Below are 20,758 nucleotides of genomic sequence, written 5' to 3'. Positions count from 1 at the left end.
ACTTATTTAATGTTAACACTTTGAGTGCAAGGCCTTAGTGAACCATATTGAGGGAGGCTAACGTTGCAAGAAGGATCAGAGCCCGGCTAAGGGGGATACAATTGGCGAAGAGCAATTGCCCAAAGTGAAAGACTACCAAAGGGACTTTTGTTTATTGTTTATGGTCCAGCAGGCCTTCTAAGAGACTTTACAGGAAAGAGACTTGGCCCCAGAAGGTCCTGGCATCGTTGAAAGGAACTATAACCTCCTACTGGTGAGGCCTTGGAGGGTCCTGCCTCATCGCGTGCTAAAAACGAGGGGGAAGTGAGACCCCAGCCATACCACCCTGACTTATTTGGTGAACACTTTCTGGTGAAATTTATCCCACACTATTTTGTAACTTAGTGGTAAGGATTGTCAATCACCACTAGGGCTCCATTATTATGTAATGGTTGTAGCTTGCTCCCATCTTAGATTTAGGTTTAGATTAGGCGTTTCTCTAACCAATTATCCAATTTATTTAACACCTTTGCAACTGTGATCACTTGTGTCTGTCTTTACTGTTGCCACCATGAGTTCCTTACGCTAGAAATTCCACCCAGCCATCTTACTTTTTAACATTTTGAAGGCAGTTTCCTTACATGGGTTGCATTTTGTTAACTACCCTCAATCTCTGCAAACAGGGCCTTTTATCAGGAGGAAGCGACAGAGTGCAGCCTCCATAACCAGAACCCCAGGAAGGATGCCCATACCCTCCCCCCAGCAGGTTTAGTCATACTAACATTGCATCTACTCCCATTAGCCCAGCAGGTTTAGTCATACTAACATTGCATCTACTCCCATTAGCCTCAGGGTGCAACTAGCAGTTATTCTAAGGCTAGTAAGAGGGCCAGAACTAGTAGCACTACCACCCCACTAGTTCACCTACCCGAGCCACCGTCAGTACCACTGCCACTGCTGGATGTACTAGTAACGGTATGCTGCTACTAGTAATGTTACCATTGGTAGCAGTACCAGAGGAAATAGACCTAGTACCGGGATTACTAATACTAATGTTAGCGATCGCCGATCGTACTAGCAACATAGCATGCATTACCGCCCGAGCAGAACTAGCGACGCCCTCCCAAACCTTCCGGCTTTCACACATAAGCAGGGGGGGCACATGTTATACCCTCCCAGGAAATCTCTCAAAGTGACCTCACCGGGCCATTCATAGAGAGAGTTAGGTAGGCTCTACTGGCCCTCATCACAGGTAGGTAAGTGATGCAGAATATTTAGCGGGGGTACACTTTATCTACATCAGGCATTTTTGAGACGGGCGGGATTCAATGTCTTGCTTCTAAGAGAAGTGGCCTCCAAGGGGACTAAGGCCTTGGGTTTGTGGGGTTAATGGAACAGCAGTCGATTTTGCTTTGCCGCATTTATTCGGATGTTAGAAGGCAACTGGTTGGGTTGTTGGGCGACAGAGGCCTACAAGAATGCAGACGGCTGATTTGAGGGGCGGGGGCCTACGAGACTATAGTCTGGCTGCTTTGAGGGACAGGGGCCTACAAGACTATAGGCTGGCTGCTTTGAGGGACAGGGGCCTACAAGACTATAGGCTGGCTGCTTTGAGGGACAGGGGCCTACAAGACTATAGGCTGGCTGCTTTGAGGGACAGGGGCCTACAAGACTATAGGCTGGCTGCTTTGAGGGACAGGGGCCTACAAGACTATAGGCTGGCTGCTTTGAGGGACAGGGGCCTGGAAGACTATAGGCTGGCTGTTTTGAGGGACAGGGGCCTACAAGACTATAGGCTGGCTGCTTTGAGGGACAGGGGCCTACAAGACTATAGGCTGGCTGCTTTGAGGGACAGGGGCCTGGAAGACTATAGGCTGGCTGCTTTGAGGGACAGGGGCCTACAAGACTATAGGCTGGCTGCTTTGAGGGACAGGGGCCTACAAGACTATAGGCTGGCTGCTTTGAGGGACAGGGGCCTACAAGACTATAGGCTGGCTGCTTTGAGGGACAGGGGCCTAGGAAACTATAGGTTCGTAGACCTCTGCCCGGCAAAGCAGCTAGACTAGTGACCGGCTGCTTTGAGGGACAAGGGGCCCACGAGACTATAGACTGGCTGCTTTGAGGGGCAGGAGCCTATGAGACTACAGACCGGTTGCTTTATTTGCCACTAGCTTTATCAGGTAGGAATACGGCTTTTACACTTAAGCTTTTGAACAAAGGCCTGGGCCAGGAGAATGAAATACCACCCAAGACGAGAGGCCGGAATTACTCCCAGTTGAAGGGAGATACTTTTAGGATTGATGATTTATCGAATTATCTGGTGTGCTGAATTGCATGTGTGGATTGCGATTCTAGTGCTACATGTACTCCTATGTAGGGGGGACATTTCTACAGAGCCTGTCTGAAGAAGGCTGATGTAGTGCGTCTGTAATATGACACAGGATTGTGTGGTTCTGTTGTAAGCGTGCGCTTGCTGGGATCTAGAACACTCTGGCGTTGTGCATATTCTACCCATTACAGGCTACGAGCCAGGCATTAAAGGTCACTCGCCCCCTGCAATGCCAACATGTGCAGAGGCACCGTTTCTTATTTGCCAAGAGTCAACTTTCCACAGCCAATTGCGCTTGGCAAGTGCACCTCGTGGCTAAGTTTTAATGAGTTGTTACTGATTTTGGATTTTATGGGTCTAAATTTGCAGCTAATATATAATAGAAAAATGCAAGGTTTACATTGCAGCTCTGCTAGAGTTCATCTGAAAACAGAACTTCCTCTCCATCTCTGAGGTCACTTCCTGTTTATGGAATTGAGGACATGTTCACAAAATAAGAAAAATGCTTAAATCGTTTAAATAAGAGATGGAACGTGGGAAATCGGCAGAAAATAAAACTTTAGTAAGGGACAAGAAATGTTAAAAATGTTGCCCACTTCCTGCCATAGCACGGTCTTGTGTCCTTGGAAATCCGGCAGAAGGCAGACATCCAGGTCAGACACCCAGGTCAGACATCCAAGCCAGCCATCCAGGTGCTGGCTGTGCCTGGATGCTGCAGAGCAAAGGCGAGCATGGGAGCTTCGCCAGAAGATCCCACTTCCCCGTTGGGGTAGTCCTTCAAATAGATTTTCCCCCCAAAAGGTCACAAAATACATGGCTTGGAGTTATAAAAAAGCACGTATACCTACCTGGAGGGCTGACCATACCAGCTAAGGGGCTTTTTTTTTTTTAAATTGGCAACCACTACTTGTCACTGTATTCAAAGGTATAATGTTTAGCTATCCTGAAAACTAAAGAGTGTGCTTGCAGCAACACCTCGTACCCCCCCCCCCCCAAATGCCCCCCGACCCCTGTCATCCCCGTGAACCTGCCTTGGAGACCTTTTATGAACGAGCCTGGTTTGAGAAGACTTCATTCAAAGTGATCTTTTCTTTTTTTTTTATGAAATTGTTTATGTAAGTGTTCCTATTTAGCTATCATAATTAAGCGGCCAGGCTTAAACTAAGCACTGTTCAGCAAGCCTCAGATCCATCCAGAACTCTAAGCAAAGCCTACGATGTAAGGATAGTCCTGGGTGCGGCCCAAGAAAGCTCCGCCCTGGCCCTCCTTCAGGGGACCCAGAAGACAAAGTGGCTGATCTCAGGCGATACAGCCCCCCCCCCACCTCATCCCCCGCAGGCCTGAAGAGTAAGGACATTCTAGGCCACCATTCGAACACTGCACGCAGGACCAGAAATAATCCCCATTCGACACCCACAAACATGGCTGCGCGGCGACCCCAACACTCAATGACATGTGTAACGCGCCTATACACAAGTGTTTCAAGGCGCGATGGACACGAGGGCCACAAGAAACGATGCATAACTAATCTTTCATTCAGCAACAACATCCTACCAAGAATAGAACGGGAACAAACTACCCATGAACGTTGCTCAACTATTGCCCAACCATTGCCTACTGATATGCTGAATCCCACCAGGGCCGCCAAACAATAGATTCAAGCAAAACTGAAGTACCCAGTGACACCAGAGCCAACCAGATACCCTGAAACAAGGAGGTGTACAAGCCAAGGCTTCACCCTCCAATTGCTCCCCTCGTCTACCCAGACTGAATCTTTTCTATTCATTAAAAGAGTGAGTAAATCAAAAGCAAAAATCTTTTATATCTGCCATTTTCCCAGTCATCGTTTCCACTGCTCCACGGTTAGAATAGAAACAGAAAAGGGGCTCAGAGATACCCATGGAGGTCATTTTGTGTGCCCTTTTCGGTAAGCAGGTTTGAAAGCCCCTCCTGTCTCCAGGGATCACAAAAGCTCGGAGCCGTTTTCCTACTTTTCTCATCAGAACAAGAGTAGTAGCTTCACACATACAAATCCCAGGAGCTCCTCTTGACAGCTACACTCCCCAATGCCAACTGGCGCTGCACAAAAAACAGTTATCCAAGATGAAGCCCACGTTTGGAAAGAGCAGCAGGACCCCTAGAAGTGATCGAGTCATGGGTAATGGGTAAAAGCGTGTACTTTGCATGTCACATGCATGTTAGATGTGCAGCACGCAATTAGCGTTCCCCAGGGGCAGCTCTTACTTGCTGGGCGATAGGACACCCAGCAGCTGCTTTTAGCAACTGCTCAAATATTCATTGCGATCCCCGTTTTATGATCAATTGGTAAACTTAAACACTAGCGAAAGTGGAACTTCCGTACACAACTACACAGCAAACGTTATCCCGCAGGGATCGAAAGGAAGATTGGATTAGCGGTTTAAAAAAAAAAAAAGGGACCAGGCACTACCACAGCGGGAGAAGGCGCTAGTGCAGAGCATCCCACAAATCTAACTTCCAGAAAAGATGCAGAAATATCATTTATGACCCTTTATCTGTAAAATGTTGTATCGATGGGTCCCAATGCTGAGCTCTAAATGTTCCCAAACGCAGAGAGTAAAATTGACATAGGCTTGCTGGTTTGGCCTCAGTTGGTCCAGGGAGCCAAAGGTAGGCCCTGGTTGCCGTCAAGCCAACCAGGATCTTCTACGCTCCTAGTAGGAGCTACATCGCACCCTTCAAATATGGAACCCGCTCCTGGCTGAGGAAAGCGAACCGACATATCAGCATCGACGTTAGCCTTCCATCGCTACCTTCATGCGTCCCACTAGGTCTACTACTCATTGTAATTAAGTTAACCAGACCCCCGCCTTCCCGAGCACCAGATATCACAGAAGCCAAAGCACACCTGAACAGGTAACATTAAAGACACAAACACACAGAAGAAAAAACACTGTCAGACACACAAGTACCTAAGCCTGTATGTTGGGTGCCCCCTCCCCAAACCCTCAAGAATCTGCAGGCGATTTACTTTATTGGTCAAGCTTCTAGGAGGACAGGAGTTTCCCTCTTTCTGGGTCTTTCAGTACTTTTCGCCTGTGTTTTGCTCCTAATGAAGCGTTATTTCTCCATTTATTTTAGAATATAGAATATTGCAGGCGGGCAAACGTCTGTATACACCTCGCGTCTCGCTGAACAGACCCCCATAGGGGAACCTGGATGCAGTCACCCTAAAGAAAAGTTGATACAACAAACTGAACATGGTGACTGGTCAAACTGCGGCAAAATGAGCCCTGCAGGTAACCAAAGTGAATTTTGCCAAGACCGGAAGCACATGAAACAGCGCGAAAAGCACATCCATCGCAGCCCTGCTATAAAACACACAGAATGCTCTGCAAGTCAAAATATTATTTACGTTTTATAAATGAAAGGAATCGTTTAATTTATTTTTATCTGAGTGCCAGGCGGAGAGAAGGTAAGAATTCGAGAAAAGTTGCAAAAATATTACCAAAAAAAAAATATATAAATAAAACGATTCGGAGTTAATAGTTCCCTACAATTCCTAGACCGATATGCATTACTTCTCAAAATACGACGGCTAAATGAAAATGATTTGTAAAATACAACAGCTGCCTGCATGAAGCCATGGAGCGTGGCGAGGGGGGGGGTTAAGATCTGGGGTTCAGAGAGCCATCTGACAGGAAAGTGGGGTCACGGGACAAGAGAAAGTTTAAAGAGCACTTGCACAAAAAAATGGGGAGTGCAGTTTGAGAAGCAGGCACTGTCCCAAATGGCCCACTTGTAAACACTTTCGTCAGCTATTAAAATGCCCTACTATTTGATCTTGTTTAGCAATGTGTTTCTTCAATGGTTCCGTTTGCACCATGTATCATTTGGGCCTCGGTATATTTCGCACAAATACATTTTCAAGGCGCAAGTTGTTAGCCAGGCCTAACCCCCGAGGGTTTGGACATGCGTCTAATACTCCATTCTTACTCGCATGTAGAGTACACATTGAGGAGCTTAATGCATAGATTTTTGCAAAAGCTATATGCAAGGTCCGGTTTAAGGTCAAAGTTTATCTACTCCCCCCGTCGCCATGCTGTGATGTGATAGAGGCAAAATGGGAGTACACATCGTAAAGAGGGCAACAACGTCTGTATTCCAATAAGTGGGGTAGTGTGGTGGGCATGGGGAGAAGGGCTCTGAGTCGAATTCAGCCTATGTGACTTTTGAATCCACCCCTGTTCCGTGGTGCCCAGGACGCAATCCGTTTCAGTATGCAGGGAAATGGGGGGTGGAGGGGCAACCAGCCAGGAATTGCTATACCAGAGGAATGCATGCGAGGTCACCTGTGGCCCTAGCAGGTTCAGATGTTGCCCCCTGCTCTCCTGGCCATCATCGGGCAAATCCTGGTGATGCCCCTTTTCCAGCCACGAGATCGCCCTCAACAGACGGCACGGAGTAGCGAGTGCGCATGGACAAGTAACCCCATGAGGGGAAGGCACCGTGTCCGGAAGTCGTGGCAGCATCACGCATGTGTGGGGCATGCTGGGTAGGACGGATGTCCGTCTCCATGGTTACCGGTACCCCCTGGATCCAAACAGGGGTAGTAGCATCTAGGCCGCGGTGGTGCGCCATGCAGTGGGTGGCCACGCGGGCAGCGGGCATGATGATGCAGACACTTGCTTCTGTGGATACTTATGCTTCCGGCATTCTATATCCGCCAACACAAACAGGTAATCTCGCCTGCCACATTCAATTGCAAGTCAGTAAACACAATTCCACAGTGAATTACAAAACATTTCTGCTGAAGACAAAATATGCCCGAGAACAAACAGAAAATAAACATACATGACTGGAATAACCACCAACACAAAAAACCCAATGTTTTCAATGTTCATAACATCATAGCGAAATGCATACTCGCTCATTCACATGCATACCTTAGACTCGTCTCATACCTGGTCCACACACATCACCCAAATGCATAAAACTGTGGTGTGTCAGAATGAAAGCACTTGATGGCTACAAACACCATCCAAATCGAAAATGTGGACAGGAACAGTAGAAATGCCGGGATAAACAGACAAATAATGAAAAACACCTGCAATTCACTGGCAGGAGAGGATTCTTGATACAATTCTTGATATGGTGCAACCTATTGCCTAGTAACTTCCACACATGCCATTTTGACAGAGCAAAGCTGCCGTATTCTGGCTGTCAGTTAATGCTGGATCTACTTTTGTTGACATAGCCTGGTTGTAAAAGGCCTACTGGAGTTTCGGCTGAAGTGGTGCAATGTATTCTCATGAACACAGCCTTCTTCAGGGCCAAAGTTAGTGCTTGTGTGGTAGATGAACTACCTGTTAAAATTCAAGCGTGGTCAAAACCAAGGAACAGACCTATTGGTGTCAGTAGCAGACCAGATACTGTCGGGGGACCACATACGGACAGGAAACCTCCTCTCAAACAAATCTCTGATGCCACGATGTGCAGTGGGCGGCCGAGTATGTAGTCCTCTATTGAAGCCAGCCCACAATACTGCAAGGACCTGATGCTGGGAACCACATTGTCCAGAATGTACCACATGTGCAAAGCGCATTTAGGCGCATTCAATCCGCTGAACTCCACAGTTGGCCTGCTTAGTTCAATACTCAATGGTCTGTCTCCGCCTCTGCGCACCACATCCACGGTTTTATGCTTTCGGGTGAGGAGTGTGGACCAGCTACGATACTGTGCATGCATGTGAATGAAAGAGTATGAATTCTGTTGTGAAAATTCAAAACTTGCCTTTTTGTGTTGGTGGTCTCTCCAGCCATCTATGTTTATTTTCTGTTCGATTTTATCTTTAGCACAAATAAACAAATATTTGTATAATTCACTGTGAAATTGTGTTGACCGACATACAAATGAATAAGCATATGGCAGACGAGGTGACATTTTTGTGTTGGCTTATTTTCCACTCATCTCAATACCAACAAGTGAAGCCTGTGGAGCACGCTCCGCTTTTTGATACTCTATATCGGACATGCTGGTGTCGAGAGGTAAATGAATGAGTCAGTCATAGCGTCGGCCCCTCCCATGTCGCCATACCATAGAAATGAAAGGAGTTCATCATTTATAGCATCTGTTCCCTCTCCGCCTCCATACCGCAAGTATGAGAGATGATAATCCCAGAGACAACCCTACCGGCCTTACTCTGGAATGATTGAAGACGAGATGATATAGCATTTGTCCCCTATCCGCCTCCATACCGCAAGTATGAGAGATGATAATCCCAGAGACAACCCTACCGGCCTTACTCTGGAATGATTGAAGACGAGATGATATAGCATCTGTCCCCTCTCCGCCTCCATACCGCAAGTATGAGAGATGATAATCCCCGAGACAACCCTACCGGCCTTACTCTGCAAGCTCGAGCAGACATGGACGTAACCAAAGACGAAAGCAAGTGACATCACTGCCGAAACGGACACACATCGATGCACGTGAAAGAGCTTGGCGCAAGAAACCCCAATGCCATCACTCTGTCATATTACAAACAATGAGTGATGGAATTCAAAACTGCGATTATCTACTCCAAATCTACCTACTATAACAACAGGATTAATAACGCCCATTCTAATGTCAGCAAACTATGATCATGACAGATTTTCAAGACTCTCCCCCCACCAACCAGGACCTCATAAGGGACTCTGCTTGTTGCCAAGAAATCCATGACGGTCTCCTGGCTAAAATCGCAAACCACAGGAAAACTATCAATAATATCAAGACTTCTTCTCGGGAATGCGATATATATTTGACGAGTCCCCAAGTCCCTGTCCCCGATACTAATAAAATTCATTGCTTCAACTTTCTCCATTATTCGGAGGAACAAGTCGCCAAGATCATTTGTGACCTCAAACTCACCTCATGCCCGGGTGACTGTTGTCCAGTAGATGTTTTCAAGGATTCACTTGAACTATTAGCCCTGTGGATGACGAAACTCATCAACCTCTCCTTTGATGAGGGCGTGGTTTCTTACTCTCTCAAGAAAGCTTGGATTACTCCATGGCTTAAAAAAGTCAGTCTTGACCCACGTCATTGACAACTACTGGCCCATTACAAGTGTGCCATTTGTTTTAAAGAGTATGAACAAAATGGCATATCGCCTACTACGGAAGCATATTGAAGATGACAAGATTCTTGGCTCACGCCAAATCAGGTTTCAGAGCTCAGCATGGGACGGAAACTGCCACGCTGGACCTTAAATCCACCTTGGTCGGCATGGTGGACAAAGGTCATCCCGCCCTGCTGATGCTTCTGGACCTTTCTGCGGCTTTCGAACTGATGGACCACTCCTTACTGGTGACAAGACTGGGGGAGGTTGCACACTGTTCCAATCAAGCATCCCAGTGGATATCCTCATTTCTTGGCCCTCGGACAGTCTGGGTGTGCATTGGTGAGGAAAGTTCCAACCCTGTTTTTCAAACATGCAGTGTCCCCCAGGGTTCAAGCCTGTCCCCTACTTTATTTAACATATACATCCAGCCTCCCCTTAACATGCTGGAAGCCCTGGGTGTCCAGTATACATACAATGCCGATGACGCTGAGGTCGTCTTCAAGCTCAGTGGGGGGTATGAGCAGGTCCCGACTGCCATAAACACAATCTACAACGCCATCCGGGCTTGGATGGTAGGCAACTCACGTGCATTGAATTGTAAAAAAATAAAAAATAAATAAATAAACCTTCTGATCGTGGCATCCAGAGCTCGCCTTGGTAAATTAGCCCTGCATATGCCAATTCCTGCATTGCTGGCAATATCATCCCGGTTTCGAAAAGAAAACAAAAAGACCCTGGGGGTTGTCCTAGATGAGGAATTATCTATGAGACCACATGTTTCTTACATCCGATCGTCCTGTGGCCTTATTGGCAAGCGAATAAACTATATTCTCCCTTTTCTCTCGGTAAATAACTGGGTGCTGCTCGCTTCTGCGCTAATTAATCCCAGACTTGATACTACAATAGTCTCCTAGCGGGCACCACCCACCTTAACATACAAGCCCTGCAGGTTGCACAGAATAATGCTGTTCGGGCCATTCAGAGCCTGCCCAAACGTGCGCACGTCTCGGATGCTAGGAGGCCACATCATTGGGTGCCTATAAAACACAGGATCACCCACAAGATCGTGACATCGTCTTTCAAATGTCGCTCAAATACCTGCCCGACATATCTTATTGATTGGGTAAAGCCCCAAGTAGGCGGAAAGGAAGCTTCGCTCCTTACACACTCATCCAGCCCAGATACAAGCTGGTGCGTTTCAGATACAGCACCTTCGATACTCCGGCTCCGCTGCAGTGGAACCCACTTCCCGGCATTATACGACTGGCTGAAAATCTGGTACTTTTCAAGAAGGAAATAAAAACCTACTTGTTCAACCTCAACGCAGGCTGAACCTAGTCTGTTCTCTAGTCCTGTGGCCTGATCTCTGACCCCTTTGGCCCCATTCTGTTTTTTGTGCGCCCTGAGGCCCCCGGGCATGCGGCGAGTTATAAAAATTAAAATAGATAATAAATTAGACATGAAGCAGATCTGCATTCCCCATAAATGCATTTAGGCATGAAGAATGTTACGTGCATTCAATAGACACTAGAGAACATATACTCAATATACACACTGAAACGTAAGACGCATAAAAATACATATGATGCTTGCTCAGCGAAGAAACGCAACAGAAACGAGTGGCCATGTCCGAGTGAATGGGGAACATTGAAGAATCATTGAAGCTGCGGGAAGAATAGATTGCTGAATTAGCTAAAGGCACAGAGCAGAGCACAATGGACAGAAGCTGCTCAACTCCTGCCAAGGTTACGGTAGGACAGCACCAAGGGGGACAGAAGATCATTCCCAAATGCAAGGCACATTTCTCTTGGTTTAAATAAAGAAACAAACAGCCCTTGAAAACCAGGTTCCCATCAATTAAGGCCTATTATTGAAAGAGAAATGGCTCGATCAAGTCTCCATTGGACAGGAAAGGTAATAACACCTGCATCAAAGTAGGCTAAAACCCTACTAAAAGACTAGCAGAAGAAATCCAAACATGGCCTCCTCGAGAAGAGGGGCTATTCGTTAACTCCAGACACAGACGGACGGAGGCCTTGACGCTCCTAAAATGCTCAGAACAAAGATACAAGAGAAAGCCAAGTCCAAAGCTGAAAGTCCTGGCTCGTCCCCTAGGAAATCGGAGAGGGTGTGTTAGCATTGAGAATAGCAGCACTTTGGTGTCACTCCCTCTGCCAGTGCTGTTGCTAATGTGCTGGTGAACGGCCTGTGAGGAATTCGGCCATCCACGTGTGCGCTCGCCTGAGTTTTTTTTAAAAAGAAATTGAATGATGGTAGATGAAACTCTGGAAAATGTGTGGGGCTAATCTGCACACACTTTCCTATGCTCATTGCACGGCGTACACATAGACCTGTGTACTCTGGGTGGACTTGGCCTACAGGTACCGTCACCCCTGTCATATTTAGTCGGGATATGACAGCCAGGATTACTCCCGTCACCGCAGATGAGGTAAGGCCTCTCCTTCCTGCTATAGCCAGCCTAATTAACTAAGGCTTTGTAGATCTGCCATGTCCTATTGTTTGGACTGCTGCTGGTGGCAGCCATGCATACCAATTAAAGTTTAATTCAAACAAGCCCACATGGGGCGTGGATGAGGAGGCTAAAAAATAAATAAAAGGGGACAGCAAACCACAACACCCCTATCATATGCACAGTGTCAACCTGAAGCCAGCTCCTACCCTAAAGTATCAATGACAGTGAGCTGTAATGTCTGGGACCACGCGTTTACAGCAGGCAACCCCTGCAGGGGACCCTATTCAGAAGGTAAGAGAATGTGGTTTGCATGAGCTCAATTAGCTAGAGAGACCCTTTGATCCACAACAGATAGGAAGATGGCTGTGACTTAGTATAACTGTTTTCACCATGTTACCTTTTCTGTTGCAAAGCACTCTGGTTATGAGCTCAGTCATACAGGAGATTGTTGGTGGGGGACCCAGGATGTGTTCATTAAGGTAGACTTGGCCTACACCAATCACTGTGACCAGTTTTAAAGCCAAATGGGCCCCACTGATTGGTGGAGGCTAAGCCTACCTTAATGAATCAATCCGGGGTCCCTACTAACAATCTTCTGTTATGCGTGAGGTCTTTGATATTTTAATTAGGCTGCCCATGGCCTGAGGAAGGTGTTGCCTTCCCCTTTCTTGAGATGCAGTATGTACCAGTGGCTGTCACATTCCAGCTGAACTGGACAATGCAGGAATGTGCCTGCAGGCGGTGTCCTCCCAGAGTATGTGTGATTATGTGTGCAGAATGGCCACACATGCTAGGAGGTTGATCTCCCATCAAGCAATTTTTTTTTTTGTTGTGGAAAGGAAAAGTCCAGGTGAACGCACACTTCCTGTGCAGATGGTCGAATTCCTCACACCTCCTCCTTCCCAATTTCCCGCTGTGACTGGTTGCCTGGTCTCTTATGAGTTTTACTGGGGCGGGCCCCCCTCAATCAGTCTTCACCAGCACTTGCCCTTGGGCACCCTTCCCGGACTAGCCACTGAGCCTGCTCCACCCCAGTCCTTGCACTAGTTAACTCCGCGTTTCCTGTGGCACTGGCACTCCCGGGCTCCCCTTAGCACTTGTCCAGTCCCTGCTCCCCCCTCCCCCTCCCCTTTCTCTTATCCCTTCCACCCTGACATGACCCCTCCCTTTGCACTTGCACGATCCGAACGTCACGAGGCCTAGTAGAACCGGTATTGTTTTCTCCTCTGGTTTCATGTACAATTTCAAAAAAGCCTAGGCGAGCGTAGACCCACCGTGCGGCTGCTCGAATTCCTCACACCTACGCCTTGCCTTACCCCACCCCCCCTCCCCCTCACCACTGAAGCTTTAGGTCTAGGCTTGCTGTTAGTAAGGAAAGGGCGTTCTCTGGCCTACGCAGAGGCTTGTGGGGGGCAGTGTGGCGGGCATGGCAGCTCTGGTGAGGGGTTCCCGAGGCTCAGCGCTGCAGACGGCCGCCCAGGTGGGCCTCACGAAGCCAGGCACGCCTATAACACAGAAGCATCGCTGCCGAAGGCTCCCGAGCCCTCAACTGGGCGCTTAATAGCATCCTGGAATGATCAAGGCATGAACCGTTTAGCTGACAATTAAAAGCGGTCTTAATCGCGACAGCCGGCACAGGGCGCCGTGTGCAGTGTAGGTCCTTGGGGCTTCAAGGCGGTACAGTGGGGGCCAGACATTCTATAAGGGTGGGAATCGCTCGCGCTACCTTTGACTCCCCAGCAAACTGGTGCCATACCAACATACCGCATGCAAGCCCCACTGCGTGTCCGGGAATGTGCACGGGGAGAGTTGGGGCACATCCAGAATACATGGACACGCCGCTGCCTTTAGCGCCTCTCGGGAATGGGGATTTGCGAGCGCTACTCGAGGCGCTGTATCGAGGAGCTGCTATTAACGCTGCCATCGACCGCCGAGTGGGGTCTGGTGTGTTGTGCAAGCGCCCCCACTCCCCAGCCCCGGCACTTAGGTCTAGGTTAGTAAGGATGGCTAATGCCCCAGTGCCGTGCAGCCAGCCCGCAACCCAGGCACGCGCAAGCTGCAGACTGACACGCGCACCACGTGCACGGGGCAGTAGCCGCAGCCGTGCGAGGGGAGAACGCCGGGCATGCACCGGGTGCCGTGCATGCCCGCCGGCGTGCATGCTCATTCTACACACGGCAGTAACCGTGCATGGCGGTGTGCGGGCGCAGGAAACGTACACGCACCATGTGCACGGGGCAGCGGCCGTGCACGACAGCGCTGAACGAGGACGGCTTTCGGCGCCTGCATTCAATGCACACAAGGCATCGCAGGGGCACGCGAGACCCCTCACCCATGCCATGCTTGCAGGGGGTGAACAGCAACAGTGCAGGGAAAGGGTGTCGAGATCATCCGTGGCACCGCAGGCGAGTTCGTGGGCTTCAGGATACCAGGGGGCACCGTGGAGCGCTGGGACATTGACAGGAATGTAGCGCTTCACCCTTGTGTAAATAGGTCCAGGCGCTACAGGATTCGGTGACTGGGCCTTGCTATTATGCAAATCATGAGTGGGGGAGCGAGTCCTGTGCACAGAGCACCGCCGTGCCCCGCACAGGGCTGTACAGCGGGAGGCGGGAAAAGGCATTTCTAAAATATGGAAACACGTACTCTGGGGAACCCCATCCTAGGGTCCTCCGGTGGGGGCTTCGGGTGGCTGCACTGACACGCAGGCGCGGTCGTGAGGGGCAGACAGGACACAGCCTGGGCACTCTCCGTGGGGCCCCGGTCAGGCCCTCACCGCTCCTGTCTTCACCGGGCTGTGTCAGCGTGCCATGCGGCCTTGTGTGGCTTCCCGCCCTGGGGTGTCGGGGGTCTGCAGCAAGGAAGGCACTCTCCAGCCCCGGACCAGCAGAGCAGCTTTTGAAGAGCCCCCTGCGTCCGCGAACATGTACACCTGTGTGGGGTCAGTGTATGGGGACGGGAGCACTCGGGACTCCCGGCCTGGAAGGTACCCGACCCGCCCTTTCTGGACACCACTCCACCCCAGCAAACTCAGCACGGCCTTCCAAATACCTTGCAACACTTGCACCGTCTCCCAAGACAACAAACATAACAGGGTTTTAATCTGACTGTTTCCATGGCGAATTTTTACTTGACGAATGCAAATGGCGGAACTTGAAATGTTATGTGCATCACATAATGTGCAAAGCAGCACGCCGTCTCAAACATGGACTACGGGCAGGTGGCCTTATCACGCATGTGCTGTGTCTACACACCTCCCAAGTAGGTTTGCACATTCGAAATCGTTCTTTAGTTCCCGCCCCCTCCACCCTTATTCTACAAGGAGGCGCCTGAACTCATTCTAACGGGGGAGGGACAACATCAAAACATACCTCCGAAAAGCTTTGCATATGTTTCAAGTTGGCTTACTGTGTTGGGTGCATTTGAAGTCGAGTCTATAAGAGTATTCTTGAAATTAACATATCCCTCTCCCAACGTGTGCCGAGATTGCATACATCGCAGGCTAGTCACAAATCCCAGCGCGCCCACTGCGTGTGATCCTAGGCAGACCACTGAATCTCTCCGTCATTCTCCGAGACAGAGAGGCCCGTAGAATCGACTCCGTGCACAGTGGAGTCCGGTATCGCTCTATTAACAGCCATCATTCGCGCAAGGCAGTCCCCCCTGCCCTGTGACGTCATGTTACGCGGTGTCACTTCTGATGGCCAACACAGATGGCCACAGGTGGTCCCGCACAGCACGATGGGGACATCTGCAACTTTCCGCACGGATGTTAACACATACCGGATTACACTCGGGCTAAAAGTCGCAAATGGCTCCCTTTCATCCCACAATGCCCGCATCTACCACAACGTCGCCAAAAACATCACATGGGTGCGTGCACGGTTAAAAAAAAACAGCACTGCCAAACTCCGTGTCATGCGCCCATCTGTCCCAAAGGTACCCCTGTACGCCATGGACACTGCTTGCCAGATCCTCGCCTACAGAGAGGCACCACAGCTGCCCGAAAGACACCACGAGTCAAGCTGCCATCTGCCCCAGCGGCAACACAAGTAGAAGCGCACAGCTGCCACCAAGGCCCTGTGGTCCAGGTGCTCACCTCCCCACAGGTCAAGCTCAGATTTCCCCCGGAGGGACCCTGCCTCCCCCGAAAGGTACCCCCAGAAAAGCCCTCTCCTGCACCAAAGCCGCGCATTCTCAGAGGCCGCCGCGTTGAAGATCACGTCTAATGGCCGGGAGTCAGCAGCGCACCCCGAGTTTACATCCGCCAGGAAGCAGCAGGTGCAGTGTGACATCTGCCTCTAGAACGCCCCATCCCCAGCAGGCGGCTGTCCTCAAAGCAGGACATCCCAGGCTCCCAGCACCCGCACTGCGCCCGACACCCACCACAGCTCCGCAACAGCGCCTCCGTTTACGCAGACACCCGCATATCAGAGAGGCTGCGCCAAGCAAGGACCTTCAGCGCTGGGGGGGGGGGTGCTGTGCAGAACGTGCGGTGTGCGGGGCAGGGGGGGGGGGGGTGCTTCGCTTGCAGTGCGTGGGAGAGGGCAGGAGGCTGCATTGCACAGCACTGGGAACGCAGGAATGCACCAGAGTGCAGCGCCAGAGAGAGGGTGCATTGTACAGCAAAGCGACGCAAGGGCAGGGCGACATGGGGGGAGAGGGGGGGGGTGCACTACTGTACTGGGGGCCTGTGAGCGGTCACTGGGTAGGAATGAATCGAGAGGCGCGAAGGGGGGGGATGTGGACGGTCACTGGGTAGTAATTGTGTAGTGCGTGGGAACTACGCATTCTGAGGGGTTGAGGTGATGGAGAAACGTCTCCTCGCTGATGGGGCGCAGCCTCTACTGTAGGGCGAGGGTCCAACTGGTGGTATGGAATACGGACAGGCGGTTCGTGTATCACACTGAGGGGGCTGCACGGGAGGGGCGTCCATGTGGGTGCCGTGTGTGAGGAGGGAGGCCCATGCGAGGGCAGGGAGGGGCCATGCGGGAGCAGTGTGTGGGCAGGAGGGTCCATGCGGGAGCAGTGTGTGGGCAGGAGGGTCCATGCGGATGAAGTGTGGGTGGAGAGGGTTCAGTATGTTTTTGCAGAGGGATCATGTGGGTGCAGTGTGTGTGGGATCTCCATGTGGGTGGAGTGTGTGTGGAGAGGGGTCTTGTGAGTGCAGTGTGTGTGTAGCGAGGGTGTTTGTGGGCGCAGTGTGTAGGGGGTTCATGTGGGTGAAGGGTGTGCATTGTGTGTGCAGCGGGTCCATGTGGATGAAGGGGGTGCATTGTGTGTTCAGGGGGTCCATGTGGATGAAGGGGGTGCATTGTGTGTGGAGGGGGTCCATGTGGGTGCAGTGTGTGTGGGGTATCCGTGTGGGTGCAGTGTGTGTGGGGTATCCATGTGGGTGCAGTGTGTGTGCAGAGGGCTCTTGTGAGTGCAGTGTGTGTGTGTGGCGAGGGTGTTTGTGGGTGCAGTGTGGATGGGGTCCATGTGGATGAAGGGGGTGCATTGTGTGTGCAGGGGGTCCATGGATGAAGGGGTGGATTGTGTGTGGAGAGGGTCCATGTGGGTGCAGTGTGTGTGAGGTATCCATGTGGGTGCAGTGTGTGTGGAGAGGGCTCTTGTGAGTGCAGTGTGTGTGTGTGTGGCGAGGGTGTTTGTGGGTGCAGTGTGGAGGGGGTTCATGTGGATGAATGGGGTGCATTGTGTGGGCAGGGGGTCCATGGATGAAGGGGGTGCATTGTGTGTGGAGAGGGTCCTTGTGGGTACAATGTGAGAAGGCCCCCGTCACAGGTGTCAGCAGAGGGTGGGTGCTGCTGTGGCTGGACCCCATGGATGTAATCCGCCCCCCACCCCAGACACTGAATGATTGTAGAGGCAGTGGAGACCTGAGCTCCACCATGCAGACACCCACTCATTCTATGCCAGCACATGTAAACCCCCCCCGCCCCCCGCCCCCCCGGAGTGTAGAGGAATCTGACCCTCTACACCCCCATACCTACCAGCTAGACCTTTCCAACACACACACGCACCCTTCCCCCCACCCTGCAGAACGAGCCCTCTCCCCTGCCCGTACCTGGTCCGCTAGCAGGACTGCGCGGCTCTCCGGTTGCTGGGGGGGCGCTGGGGGGACTGGGCGGCCATCCCTGGCACCCGCGCTCAGCGGCCAGTGCGGCTCCCCGGGGTGCAGGGCATGGTGGTGCTGCTGGGAACCCGGGGTGTCCTTGATCACGCGGGGGGGGAGAGGGGGGGTCCGCGGTGCCCCTGGCCTCCCTTGCACGGAGCTGTCCACCTCCTGCTCAGCCCCGCACAGCTGCAGCTGCCGCACGCGCCGGCTCCCTCCGCCTGCAGCAGCCGAGTGTGTGTGTGTGCGCGAGGGCGAGAGGCGGCGGCGGCGCGCGGACAGAGCAGGAGGGCGCGCGTGCGCGAGTGCCGCGCGAGGGGCGGGGCCGAGCGGTACAGAGACGCGCTGAGCAGAGCGAGGGGCGGGGCGCTGGCAGCGCGTGGGCGGTCACCGCAGCAGCCAGTCAGAGCCCGAGGGGCGTGGCATTGCACTGCGCGAGGGCGGGGCCAGGGCCAGCCGCGGAGTCACAGGCGCGGTATTGGACCAGAAGGAGGGAACAGTGGCCTGTCACCGGCAGCAGCACAGCAAGCACGCTGCCAGGGCACCCCAACGCAACGTGGGCCAGAGCAAAACTGCACTGAACCTACCCCCAGGGCGGCCAAGGAGCTGCACGGAAACTACCACCAGGGCGACCAAGGAGCTGCACGAAAACTACCCCCAGGGCAGCCAAGGAGCTGCACGGAAACTACCCCCAGGGTGGCCAAGGAGCTGCACGGAAACTACCCCCAGGGCAGCCAAGGAGCTGCATGGAAACTACCCCCAGGGCGACCAAGGAGCTGCACGAAAACTACCCCCAGGGCGGCCAAGGAGCTGCACGGAAACTACCACCAGGGCGGCCAAGGAGCTGCACGGAAACTACCACCAGGGCAGCCAAGGAGCTGCACGGAAACTACCCCCAGGGCAGCCAAGGAGCTGCACGGAAACTACCCCCAGGGCGGCCAAAGAGCTGCACGGAAACTACCCCCAGGGCGGCCAAGGAGCTGCACGGAACCTTCCCCCAGAGCGGCCATGGAGCTGCACGGAAACTACCCCCAGGGCAGCCAAGGAGCTGCACGGAACCTTCCCCCAGAGCGGCCATGGAGCTGCACGGAAACTACCCCCAGGGCGACCAAGGAGGCAAGGCCTCACGCCCCTAGCAGCTAACCTGGAGGTGGCCACAGCACCAAAGGGAGCTTGCAGTTCAGACAGAGGCTTACATGCATTGTGTGTGGTAGCAGCAGAGGCCAAGTCCTAAAAGAAAAGCTGGGAGACTCATTATCATACCAACTGAATGTGGTATCAGCTGGAATGAGCATATCAAGGTGCCCTCAGAAACAAAATGGAGGGACTTCTGAAAAAGGTGGGAGGACTTGGTCCACCCACGCGTGCCTTCCTCTTAAGCTCTTGGTAGGATGGGTGGTATGACGTTTGGTGTAATACGTTAAGGAACAGATTATGGAGCCGTATTGTTAGAACTCTTTTGCATTATTCGTTGTTGCAAGATCACGTGTAAGAAGTCCATAGCTTAAAGGACAGGAGGAGAGGCAGCAGTTGTGATCGAGAACGCCGCCACTGAAGACGTCCGATCTCTAGGGCACAGTAGTAACCCCCCATCCTTGCCTGGTGTCTCTTTACCAGCTGTTGGACTTGTGGCCTGGCATCTCCGGTACATACTAAAATCAGCCCTGCACTGCTGGTCATAACATCAGTAACACACGTAACTGTTACCATGCCATACCTCTCGGCTCACACGCTTGTGGCACGTGTCACCTGCTTTCATATGAATGAATTCACTGCCAAACCTCCTACCCTCCACTCATTTCAACGGGCTCTCACCTGCCTAAAACAACATTCTTTTTCACCCACCTGGGGATTTAAAATGTAGAGATTAATGCTTAGTCCCGTGAGGATAGCTCAGTGGCAACATGCTCACCTTGGAAACAAGACGACAAGGAGCAACACAGGTTCGAATCCCGGGTCCCTACTTACCTCTGGTTAATAAGCCCTTTATAAATACTCAACAAAAACAAAAATTCCTGTAATAGTGCCTCCATGCTCCCGCTTTAAAAATGCAAATAAATAAAGAAATAGAATTACCCTCCCTCACTGGGACTTCTCGCACTGTCTTTACTGCATGTTGTGTAGAGGCTTCGTCGTCTGATCTGAAGGATTTACTATTTCTTTTCACAAAAATGAGAAAAAACATCCTAATTACAAAGATCCGATTTTATAATTCAATTTCGAGAGTGCCCCAAAATATTCCTGGGGGATGAAGAAAGGGGTAAATAAGGGTCAGGTGGAGGCCAAGTTAGGGCCTTGAGGTCACCCCCATAAATGGAGCAAGAACGGATCGAAACATGCAGAATCGAAAAAAGCAGAATTTTAATCTTTAAATTCATAGCTCTCGATGTGGTGCGTTCTCACAATACCCACATTGTCTGTGCACCGTAGCGGGAGAGCCGCTTCCAGGTTTCCCGCCGGTGGCCGGTGGGAGGAGCTTTTGTTCTTGACTTTGCTTTCACACTGGCTGCTTTGCAAGGCCTTGTGTCCATGACCTGGTGTACCACGATGCATGAGCGCTGCTTCCTGATGCCAGGCTGTTCTGAAGGGAAATGTGTGTGCTACCTTACACAGCTTGAAGTTCTATGGCATCTGCATCTTCAGACACACAGCACATGGTGGTTACAGATACACTCTGGCATGAAGCCGTTCCTTCTTCTTGATCGCCTTCTGCAAAGCTGTTCCAAAAAAAAGAGCTTCCTCTAAATTGGGCTCACGTGTGGGTTCTTGGTGATGGTG

General features: G+C 51.4%; 1 protein-coding gene across 11 annotated transcripts in view; it reads right to left on the bottom strand.

Moving 5' to 3' along the window:
* The window catches only part of ADGRB2 (adhesion G protein-coupled receptor B2), a 1,170,899-nt gene extending 1,152,643 nt beyond the window's left edge, over positions 1-18,256 (bottom strand). For 6 of the 11 annotated variants that reach the window (XM_069622506.1, XM_069622512.1, XM_069622507.1 and 3 more), the window contains exon 1: positions 17,933-18,255. The gene's annotated coding sequence lies outside the window, so the exon portion shown is untranslated. Of the gene's footprint in view, positions 1-17,932 lie in introns of all 11 variants that reach the window. The other 5 variants (XM_069622503.1, XM_069622504.1, XM_069622505.1 and 2 more) reach the window with 1 other exon arrangement.
* Positions 18,257-20,758: the final 2,502 nt, after the last annotated feature.

This window comes from Ambystoma mexicanum, chromosome 11 (genome assembly GCF_040938575.1).
Source record: "Ambystoma mexicanum isolate Mex_15411 chromosome 11, UKY_AmexF1_1, whole genome shotgun sequence".
In the NCBI taxonomy this organism is placed as follows: domain Eukaryota; kingdom Metazoa; phylum Chordata; class Amphibia; order Caudata; family Ambystomatidae; genus Ambystoma; species Ambystoma mexicanum.
The sequence above is the reverse complement of the archived record's forward strand: the minus strand, read 5'-3'. Positions and strand labels throughout refer to the sequence as shown.